The following is a 10,968-nucleotide window of genomic DNA, read 5'->3' on the forward strand; positions in this document are numbered from 1 at the left end:
AGCCAGGGAGAGAGGAGAGAGAGAGAGAGAAAGAGAGGGGGGAGAGAGGGAAAGAGAAAGAGAGGGGAGAGAGAGAGAGGAAAGGGAGAGAGAGGGGGGAGAGGGAGATAGAGAGAGGGGGAGGGAGAGAGGGGGGAGAGCTGGAGAGAGAGAGGGGGAGAGAGAGGGAGGAGAGTGGGAGAGAGGGGGGAGAGCGAGTAAGAGAGAGGGGGAGAGAGTGGAGAGAGAGAGGAGAGGGAGAGAGAGGGAGATGAGAGGGTGGGGGAGAGAGAGGGGGAAAGGGAGCGACAGGGAGAGAGAGCGAGAGCCGGACACACAGAGCACTGCCACAGCCAGACACACAGAGCACTGCCAGAGCCAGGTATATGCCCCCAAGTAGATAGATAGGTGCCTCCCCAGTAGGTAGTTGCACCCCTGTAGGTAGCCAGGTGCCCCCTTAGGTAGATAGATGCCCGCAGTAGGTATTTGCTGCACCATAGGTAGATAGCTGTCTCCCCAAAGAGCACAGAGTGTGACTTGTGTCCTGTGTTGCTTAGTTTTACATTTTCTGCCTATTTTATGACAATGAAAAGATAAGCGCAAAAAGTGACATCCCAGACACTAGGGCGGAGCTTCTCTGCTGAGACCAATGATGAAAGGGAATCTAGCAGCAGGTTAGATAGATCTAAAATAGGCCTGCTGCAGGAAGGAGCTGGCGGGCAGGCAGATCAATGCACTCACTGAGTACTGCAGAACCGTCCCCAGTGCCCTGAACCGCCTCCAGTGCCCTGGACCGCCCTCAGTGCCCTGGACCGCCCCCAGTGCCCTCAACCGCCTCCAGTACCCTCAACCTCCTCCAGTGCCCTCAACCGCCTCCAGTGCCCTGAACCTTCCCCAGTGCCCTGAACCTTCCCCAGTGCCCTCAACCGCCCCCAGTGCCCTCAACCGCATCCAGTGCCTTTAACCGCCTCCAGTGCCCTTAACCGCCTCCAGTGCCCTCAACCGCCCCCAGTGCCCTGAACCTTCCCCAGTGCCCTGAACCGCCCCCAGTGCCCTCAACCGCATCCAGTGCCTTTAACCGCCTCCAGTGCCCTTAACCTCCTCCAGTGCCCTCAACCGCCTCCAGTGCCCTGAACCTTCCCCCGTGCCCTGAACCTCCTCGAGTGTCCTCAACCGCATCCAGTGCTCTGAACCGCCTCGAGTGCCCTTAACCGCCTCCAGTGCCCTCAACCGCTTCCAGTGCCCTCAACCGCCTCCAGTGCCCTCAACCGCCTCCAGGGCTTTGAACCGCCTCCAGTGCTCTGAACTTCCTCCAGTGCCCTCAACAGCCTCCATTGCTCTGAACTGCCTCCAGTGCCCTGAACTGTCTCCAGTGCCCTCAACCGCCTCCAGTGCTCTGAACTGCCTCCAGTGCCCTCAACCGCCTTCAGTGCTCTGAACTTCCTCCAGTGCCCTCAACAGCTTCCAGTGCTCTGAACTGCCTCCAGTGCCCTGAACCGCCTCCACTGCCCTCAACCGCCTCCAGTGCTCTGAACTGCCTCCAGTGCCCTCAACCGCCTCCAGTGCTTTGAACCGCCTCCAGTGCTCTGAACTGTCTCCAGTGCCCTCAACCGCCTCCAGTGCTCTGAACTGCCTCCAGTGCCCTCAACCGCCTTCAGTGCTCTGAACTTCCTCCAGTGCCCTCAACAGCCTCCAGTGCTCTGAACTGCCTCCAGTGCCCTGAACCGCCTCCAGTGCCCTCAACCGCCTCCAGTGCTCTGAACTGCCTCCAGTGCCCTCAACCGCCTCCAGTGCTTTGAACCGCCTCCAGTGCTCTGAACTTCCTCCAGTGCCCTCAACAGCCTCCAGTGCTCTGAACTGCCTCCAGTGCCCTGAACTGTCTCCAGTGCCCTCAACCGCCTCCAGTGCTCTTAACCTCCTCCAGTGCCCTGAACTGCCTCCACTACCCTCAACCGCCTCCAGTGCCCTCAACCGCATCCAGTGCTCTGAACCGCCTCCAGTGCTTTGAACCGCCTCCAGTGCTCTGAACTTCCTACAGTGCCCTCAACAGCCTCCAGTGCTCTGAACTGCCTCCAGTGCCGTGAACTGTGTCTCCAGTGCCCTCAACCGCCTCCAGTGCTCTTAACCGCCTCCAGTGCTCTGAACTGCCTCCAGTGCCCTCAACCGCCTCCAGTGCCCTCAACTGCCTCCACTGCCCTCAACCGCCTCCAGTGCTGTGAACCGCCTCCAGTGCACTTAACCGCCTCCAGTGCCCTCAATGCCTCCAGTGCCCTCAACCGCCTCCAGTGCTCTGAAGTGCCTCCAGTGCCCTCAACCGCCTCCAGTGCCCTCAACCGCCTCCAGTGCCCTGAACCGCCTCCACTGCCCTCAACCGCCTCTAGTGCCCTCAACGGCCTCCAGTGCTCTGAACCGCCTCCAGTGCTCTGAACCGCCTCCAGTGCCCTCAACCGCCTCCAGTGCCCTCAACGCCTCCAGTGCCCTCAACCATCTCCAGTGGTCTGAACTTCCTCCAGTGCCCTCAACCGCCTCCAGTGCCCTGAACTGTTTCCAGTGCCCTCAACCGCCTCCAGTGCTCTGATCCGCCTCCAGTGCTCTGAACCGCCTTCAGTGTCCTCAACCGCCTCCAGTGCTCTGAACCGCCTCCAGTGCCCTTAACCTCCTCCAGTGCCCTGAACTTTCTCCAGTGCCCATAACCGCCTCCAGTGCTCTGAACCGCCTCCAGTGCCCTGAACCACCTCCAGTGCTCTGCACCGCCTCCAGTGCCCTCAACCGCCTCCAGTGCCCTCAACCGCCTCTAGTGCCCTCAACCGCCTCTAGTGCCCTCAACTGCCTCCAGTGCCCTCAACGGCCTCCAGTGCTCTGAACCACCTCCAGTGCTCTGAACTGCCTCCAGTGCCCTCAACCACCTCCAGTGCTGTGAACCGCCTCCAGTGATCTGAACCACCTCCAGTGCCCTGAACTTTCTCCAGTGCCCATAACCGCCTCCAGTGCTCTGAACCGCCTCCAGTGCCCTGAACCACCTCCAGTGCTCTGCACCGCCTCCAGTGCCCTCAACCGCCTCCAGTGATCTGAACCACCTCCAGTGCCCTGAACTTTCTCCAGTGCCCATAACCGCCTCCAGTGCTCTGAACCGCCTCCAGTGCCCTGAACCACCTCCAGTGCTCTGCACCACCTCCAGTGCCCTCAACAGCCTCCAGTGCCCTCAACTGCCTCCAGTGATCTGAACCACCTCCAGTGCTCTGCACCACCTCCAGTGCCCTCAACAGCCTCCAGTGCCCTCAACTGCCTCCAGTGCCCTCAACTGCCTCCAGTGCTCTGAACCGCCTTTGGAATGAGACACCTCATTTACATATTTAGTCAAGTAACATTTGTCAGTAATGGCGCAGATGAAAGCTATGGGTGCCCTCCCTATTGCCTGCTTTCTTAAGCTCTAACCTCTTGCTAGACTCTCTTTAAAGGGGTATTCCAGCTAAATGTTTTTTTTCCCAGTAATTGAAACACAATACAAAGTTATATAACTGTAATATGCTTCAATCACCTATCTGTCCCCCTCAAGGAAGTGAAGTAAACTCATTCGTACCTATGACTGTGGACCCCAGGCTGCTCTGTGGCAGCCATTTTGTGACAATGACATCATCAAGAGGGGGGCGGGTCTAAGCCCTGTTAGGCCAGCCTCCCTGTCAGATGACTCAGGTTGGCCGAGCAAGCTGTAAGCCATCTAACAGTTCTACAGAGTGAGTTAGACATTACAGGTGACAAAGTGCATCATGGGAAAGGCCAAACCAGGAAGAGTATGAAAAAATGAAGCCGCCGACTGGAGCTTCAGGGATCTGAAAACAGCGGGAAATTCAAACGGAGACGGACTCAGGAGGGATGGTACCTGGGAAAACTATGTTTATGATTGATTGTTTTTTTCATCAGCGCCGGAGTACCCCTTTAAGCTTGATCCCCACCATCAGTGGGTAAAGTCTATATAGGAAGGAAACCTATTGCTCAGGTTACCTGGCGATTGTCGTCTGTATACAGTACAAGCAAACACAAAATGAGTCAATAAACTTTACCTCAGCAGAGAAAATGCACTATAGCTCATAATTAGGGATGGTCCGAACCGAGTTCGGCTTGGCTTTGTACGAACCCGAACCCTTGGTAATGATTCCCGCTGTCTGCCCTCTCCGAGGAGCGGGCGGATCCAGCGGGAGGACCGCCTGGAAAACTGGGATACAGCCATAGCCATAGGCTGTATCCCAGTTTTCCAGGCGTTACTCCTGCTGGATCCGCCCGCTCCACGGAGCGGGCAGACAGCGGGATTCTGCTGCCGAGCGTTCGGGCTCATACGAACCCGAACCTCGGCAGGTTCGGACTATCCCCACTCATAATGACTCCAGTGAGAACAGCTTCCTCCGCTGATCCTCAGGGAAGACCATTATGGCAGAAGTGACTGATCATTCCCGCAAAGGCTCCATCAGATACCCCGCCCCCGTTCAGCAATGTTATGAAAGATACTATCTATATCTATATCAAAAAAATGAAAGTCTGTCTGTCTGTCCCGTTTAGACTTCCAAACCCCTGAAACGTTTGACCCTAAATTTGTCCCACAGATACATTGGATGCTCGGGAAGGTTAGAGTAAACTTTCCTTGCCAGATGTACATAAGGGGAGGGGGAGGAAATGAATGGGAGAATCTCCACACTGCACACACAGGTGACATAATTAGTGCTGCAGCTCCCCAGCAGTAATGGCAGTCTAGGGCCAGCTGCCTGAGAACAGATCCACAGAAATATATGGTAGACCCCCTACTCCAACTATACAGTACAGGTATACAAGACACTACAGGTATACAGGACCCCAAAACTATACACTACAGGTATACAGGTTCCCCAAACTATACACTACAGGTATACAGGACCCTCAAACTATACACAACAGGTATACAGGACCCCGAACTATATACTTCAGGTATATAAGATCTCCACCAACTCTATACTACAGGTATACAGCACCTCCACCAACTCTATACTAAAGGTTAACAGGATTCCAAAGTATACACTACAGGTATACAGGACCTCAATCAACTATATACTACAGGTATACAGGGCACCCAAATTATATACTAATGGTATACAGGACCTCCACCAACTATATACTACAGATATACAGGACTCGCCCCACCACCACCAAACTAAACACTTCAGGCATACAGAACCTCCACCAAGTATATACTACAGGTATATAGCACCTTCACCAACTATATACTACAGGTATACAAGACCCCCAAACTATACAGTACAGGTATACAGCACCTCCAACTATACACTACAGGTATACAGGACCCCCCCTTAACTGTACACTACAGGTATGTAGCCCCCCCTCCCATCCCAACTATACACTACAGGTATACAGGACCCCTAAAAACTATACACTTTAGGTATACAGAACCCCTCCAACTATACACTACAGGTATACAGAACTAATTCCACTTAATAACTCAGATGAAGCAATATCTTTTAGCTGATTGCAGTTTCCTGTTTAGCACCATTTGCAATGACAATAAACAAGGCCCAAGGCCGAACACTGCAGGTGGCGGCATAAATCTGGATTCTGCATGTTTTCCATTGTATGTTGCTGCTTTATGTCAATGCACCAGGCAATAACACTGCCAATGTTGTATATAACCAGGCTCTGTATAACACTGCCAATGTTGTATATAACCAGGCTGTATATAACACTGTCAATGTTGTATATAACCGGGCTGTATATAACACTGCCAATGTTGTATATAACCAGGCTGTATATAACACTGTCAATGTTGTATATAACCGGGCTGTATATAACACTGTCAATGTTGTATATAACCGGGCTGTATATCACACTGCCAATGTTGTATATAACCAGGCTGTATATAATACTGTCAATGTATATAACAAGGGCTTACATAGGGAAAGAGGAGCCTGCCCGCCAGGCCTTACATAGGGAGAGAGGACCTTGCCCGCCAGGTATTACATAGGGATAAAGGACCCTGCCTGCCAGTGCAGTGTCCCAGAACAGGCTGTCTGTTTCTCACTGTCAGGTTATTTTTGCTATTACAGCCATGCCTGTTCTGGAAACTATTTGCACTGCAGCTGTGACTATATAGTCCCTATTACTCTCAGGTTCATGTATATTGTACATGTGTTTAACTCTGTGCAGTGGTATGCAAAGGATCACGTGACCAAGCCCTGTAACCATGGTTCCTCAAATGGCCGTCAAGCTTTGGCCAGGGGTTACCATGTGACTTCCCCTTGCTAAGTAGTTCCGTCCTCTACCTCAGAGAGGAAAGGAGAGTCTTCTCCCTGCTCCCAAGCAAGGAGGTTGTGTTCCTGTGTGTCTTCACCTTCAGAAGAGTGGCTGGTGCTCTGCTGTACAGATCCTGGCTGTCCGTCTGCCCAAGTGCCTGGAGTATCTCCTCCTCATCTGGGTGTCGTTCCTGTTATTCATCTCCTCATCAAGTCAAGATTCATACCGCAAGTACTCTAATCCACCCAGCCTCTCTATTCCTCTCTCACTACTACTCCCATCATCCGGCACATTTCACCTCAGCCTATGCAGCACCACCCTTGCTCTGTCTATATAAGTCTGCTATATACCCGGTTGCATCTGGATGAGACTGTTGCTACCAGTTACCTCAGTTACAATAAAAGTGTAACCACCGCTGTTACTGAACCCTGGCATTGGTGCCCTGGTTACTGGTGCCCTAACTAGGTACAGCGAAGAATCGCATGCCCAGTGTCCTGCATAGTACCGCAGACCGGCCTCCAGCTGTACCACCCTCAGGCCCTATACTGTGACAAGCCTATACCCTGCAGCTGCCCCGCTTCCTGCCCGCTCACAACACCTGCACTGCGAAGTGACCCCCACGGGTCAGGGCATCGCACCAGGACTTACATAGGGAGAGAGGAGCCTGCCCGCCAGGTATTACATAGGGAGAGAGGAGCCTGCCAGCCAGGTATTACATAGGGAGAGAGGAGCCTGCCCGTCAGGTATTACATAGGGAGAGAGGAGCCTGCCCGCCAGGTATTACATAGGGAGAGAGGAGCCTGCCCGCCAGGTATTACATAGGGAGAGAGGAGCCTGCCCCCCAGGTATTACATAGGGAGAGAGGAGCCTGCCCGCCAGGTATTACATAGGGAGAGAGGAGCCTGCCCGCCAGGTATTACATAGGGAGAGAGGAGCCTGCCCGCCAGGTATTACATAGGGAGAGAGGAGCCTGCCCGCCAGGTATTACATAGGGAGAGAGGAGCCTGCCCGCCAGGGATTACATAGGGAGAGAGGAGCCTGCCCGCCAGGGATTACATAGGGAGAGAGGAGCCTGCCCGCCAGGTATTACATAGGGAGAGAGGACCCTGCCCGCCAGGTATTACATAGGGAGAGAGGAGCCTGCCCGCTAGGTATTACATAGGGAGAGAGGAGCCTGCCCGCCAGGTATTACATAGGGAGAGAGGACCCTGCCCGCCAGGTATTACATAGGGAGAGAGGAGCCTGCCCGCCAGGGATTACATAGGGAGAGAGGAGCCTGCCCGCCAGGGATTACATAGGGAGAGAGGAGCCTGCCCGCCAGGTATTACATAGAGAGAGAGGAGCCTGCCCGCCAGGTATTACATAGGGAGAGAGGAGCCTGCCCGCCAGGTATTACATAGGGAGAGAGCACCCTGCCCGCCAGGTATTACATAGGGAGAGAGGAGCCTGCCCGCCAGGGATTACATAGGGAGAGAGGAGCCTGCCCGCCAGGGATTACATAGGGAGAGAGGAGCCTGCCCGCCAGGTATTACATAGGGAGAGAGGAGCCTGCCCGCCAGGGATTACATAGGGAGAGAGGAGCCTGCCCGCCAGGTATTACATAGAGAGAGAGGACCCTGCCCGCCAGGTATTACATAGGGAGAGAGGAGCCTGCCCGCCAGGCCTTACATAGGGAGAGAGGAGCCTGCCCGCCAGGTATTACATAGGGAGAGAGGACCCTGCCCGCCAGGCAGGGGCGGAACTACCGCCGTAGCGGCTGCTACGGGGCCCCGCCGCATCGGGGGCCCGTTGCGGAGGCCCCCAGAGCTCACATAGCCTGCAGCAGCGGGCGGCCGAGCAGGCCTCCCGGGTGCTGCAGCTGTTTGAGGTGTCCCGGCAGCACAGTTACCAGTGAGCTCAGTGTCCGCCCCCAGCCTGTACTTCCGGCACGGCACAGGAGCGCTTGTTACAGATGCTCCCTGCCCCGGAAGTACTTGCCTTGGCGGACACTGAGCCACGCTGATTACATCACCTGTGCCCGGGAAAAGACAGCCGACGGTGGAGTTAGGTGAGTTGTGTTGTTTTTTTTTTTATCTGCTTTGCAAAGGGGGATATTAAGGGGGTCATCTATGGGGGATATTCAGGGGGTCATCTATGGGGGATATTCAGGGGGGCATCTATGGGGGATATACAGGGGGTCATCTATGGGGGATATTAAGGGGGGCATCTATGGGGGATATACAGGGGGGCATCTATGGGGGATATACAGGGGGTCATCTATGGGGGATATTCAGGGGGGCATCTATGGGGGATATACAGGGGGTCATCTATGGGGGATATTAAGGGGGGCATCTATGGGGGATATACAGGGGGTCATCTATGGGGGATATTCAGGGGGGCATCTATGGGGGATATTCAGTGGGGCATCTATGGGGGATAATACAGGGGTCATCTATGGGGGATATTCAGTGGGGCATCTATGGGGGATAATACAGGGGGAATCTATGGGGGATATACAGGGGGTAATCTGGGGGATATACAGGGGGCAATCGATAGGGGATATACAGGGGGCATCTATGGGGGATATACAGGGGGGAGCATCTATGGGGGATATACAGGGGGCATCTATAGGGGATATACAGGGGGGAGCATCTATTGGGGATAATACAGGGGGGCATCTATGGGGGATAATACAGGGGGAATCTATGAGATATATACAGGGGGGCCATCTATGGGGGATATACAGGGGGGGGGAATCTATTGGGGATAATACAGAGGAACCATCTATGGAGGATATACAAGGGGGACATCTTTTGGGGATAATACAGGGGGCATCTATGGGGATATACAGGGGCCATCTATGGGGGATAATACAGGGGGGGGGAGCATCTATGGGGGATAATACAGGGGGCATCTATGGGGATATACAGGGGCCATCTATGGGGGATAATACAGGGGGGGGAGCATCTATGGGGGATAATACAGGGGGGGAGCATCTATGGGGGATAATACAGGGGGGAGCATCTATGGGGATAATACAGGGGGGAGCATCTATGGGGATATACAGGGGGGGGGGGGAGCATCTATGGGGATATACAGGGGGCCATCTATGGGGGATAATACAAGGGGGAATCTATGGGAGATATACGGGGGGCATCTATGGGGGATATACAAGGGGCCATCTATGGGGGATATACAGGGGGAGCATTTATGGGGGATATACAGGGGGGCCATGGACCAAGGGGGATGGACAACACACGGGGGTAATTTATAAGGGGCAAACACAGGTGGTATTAGTAAGGGGGAATACACATAGGGGCATATACTATAAGGGAGTCACATAGTGTCAGGGCTATCCACTAAACGAGTGTGTAAAGGGGCCAATACAGATGTGCAGTGTGTATAGAGATAAGGATGGTGTCAGAGAGAGGAGACTAATATGTCTGTCTGGCAGATTCTGTGGATTCGTGGCTCGGAGAAGTTCTCATAACGGCCCAGGACAGATGGAGAAGATGATGAAAAGGGAAGAACTCCGATCAGAGAAGACGTCCTCTGTGAGTCACTTAATATAACTGCACTGTAATGTATATGGTGTATAGAACCTGTGTAGAGCTGAGTGGGCTGATGGCATAATGGTCGATTAAGTGTGGGGGGGGGGGGGGTGCAATCAAAAGTTTGCTATGGGGCCCAGCTATTTCTAGTTACGCCCCTGCCGCCAGGGCTTACATAGGGAGAGAGGACCCTGCCCACCAGGTATTACATAGGGAGAGAGGAGCCTGCCCGCCAGGTATTACATAGGGAGAGAGGACCCTGCCCACCAGGTATTACATAGGGAGAGAGGAGCCTGCCCGCCAGGTATTACATAGGGAGAGAGGACCCTGCCCACCAGGTATTACATAGGGAGAGAGGAGCCTGCCCGCCAGGTATTACATAGGGAGAGAGGAGCCTGCCTGCCAGGTATTACATAGGGAGAGAGGAGCCTGCCCGTCAGGTATTACATAGGGAGAGAGGAGCCTGCCCGCCAGGTATTACATAGGGAGAGAGGAGCCTGCCCCCCAGGTATTACATAGGGAGAGAGGAGCCTGCCCACCAGGTATTACATAGGGAGAGAGGAGCCTGCCCGCCAGGTATTACATAGGGAGAGAGGAGCCTGCCTGCCAGGTATTACATAGGGAGAGAGGAGCCTGCCCGTCAGGTATTACATAGGGAGAGAGGAGCCTGCCTGCCAGGTATTACATAGGGAGAGAGGAGCCTGCCCCCCAGGACTTACATAGGGAGAGAGGAGCCTGCCCACCAGGTATTACATAGGGAGAGAGGAGCCTGCCCGCCAGGTATTACATAGGGAGAGAGGAGCCTGCCCGCCAGGTATTACATAGGGAGAGAGGAGCCTGCCCGCCAGGTATTACATAGGGAGAGAGGAGCCTGCCCCCCAGGTATTACATAGGGAGAGAGGAGCCTGCCCGCCAGGTATTACATAGGGAGAGAGGACCCTGCCCGCCAGGTATTACATAGGGAGAGAGGAGCCTGCCCGCCAGGTATTACATAGGGAGAGAGGAGCCTGCCCGCCAGGCCTTACATAGGGAGAGAGGAGCCTGCCCACCAGGTATTACATAGGGAGAGAGGAGCCTGCCCGCCAGGTATTACATAGGGAGAGAGGACTCTGCCCGACAGGTATTACATAGGGAGAGAGGAGCCTGCCCGCCAGGTATTACATAGGGAGAGAGGAGCCTGCCCGCC

Source organism: Dendropsophus ebraccatus, chromosome 11 (assembly GCF_027789765.1).
Source record: "Dendropsophus ebraccatus isolate aDenEbr1 chromosome 11, aDenEbr1.pat, whole genome shotgun sequence".
Classification (NCBI taxonomy): Eukaryota; Metazoa; Chordata; class Amphibia; order Anura; family Hylidae; genus Dendropsophus; species Dendropsophus ebraccatus.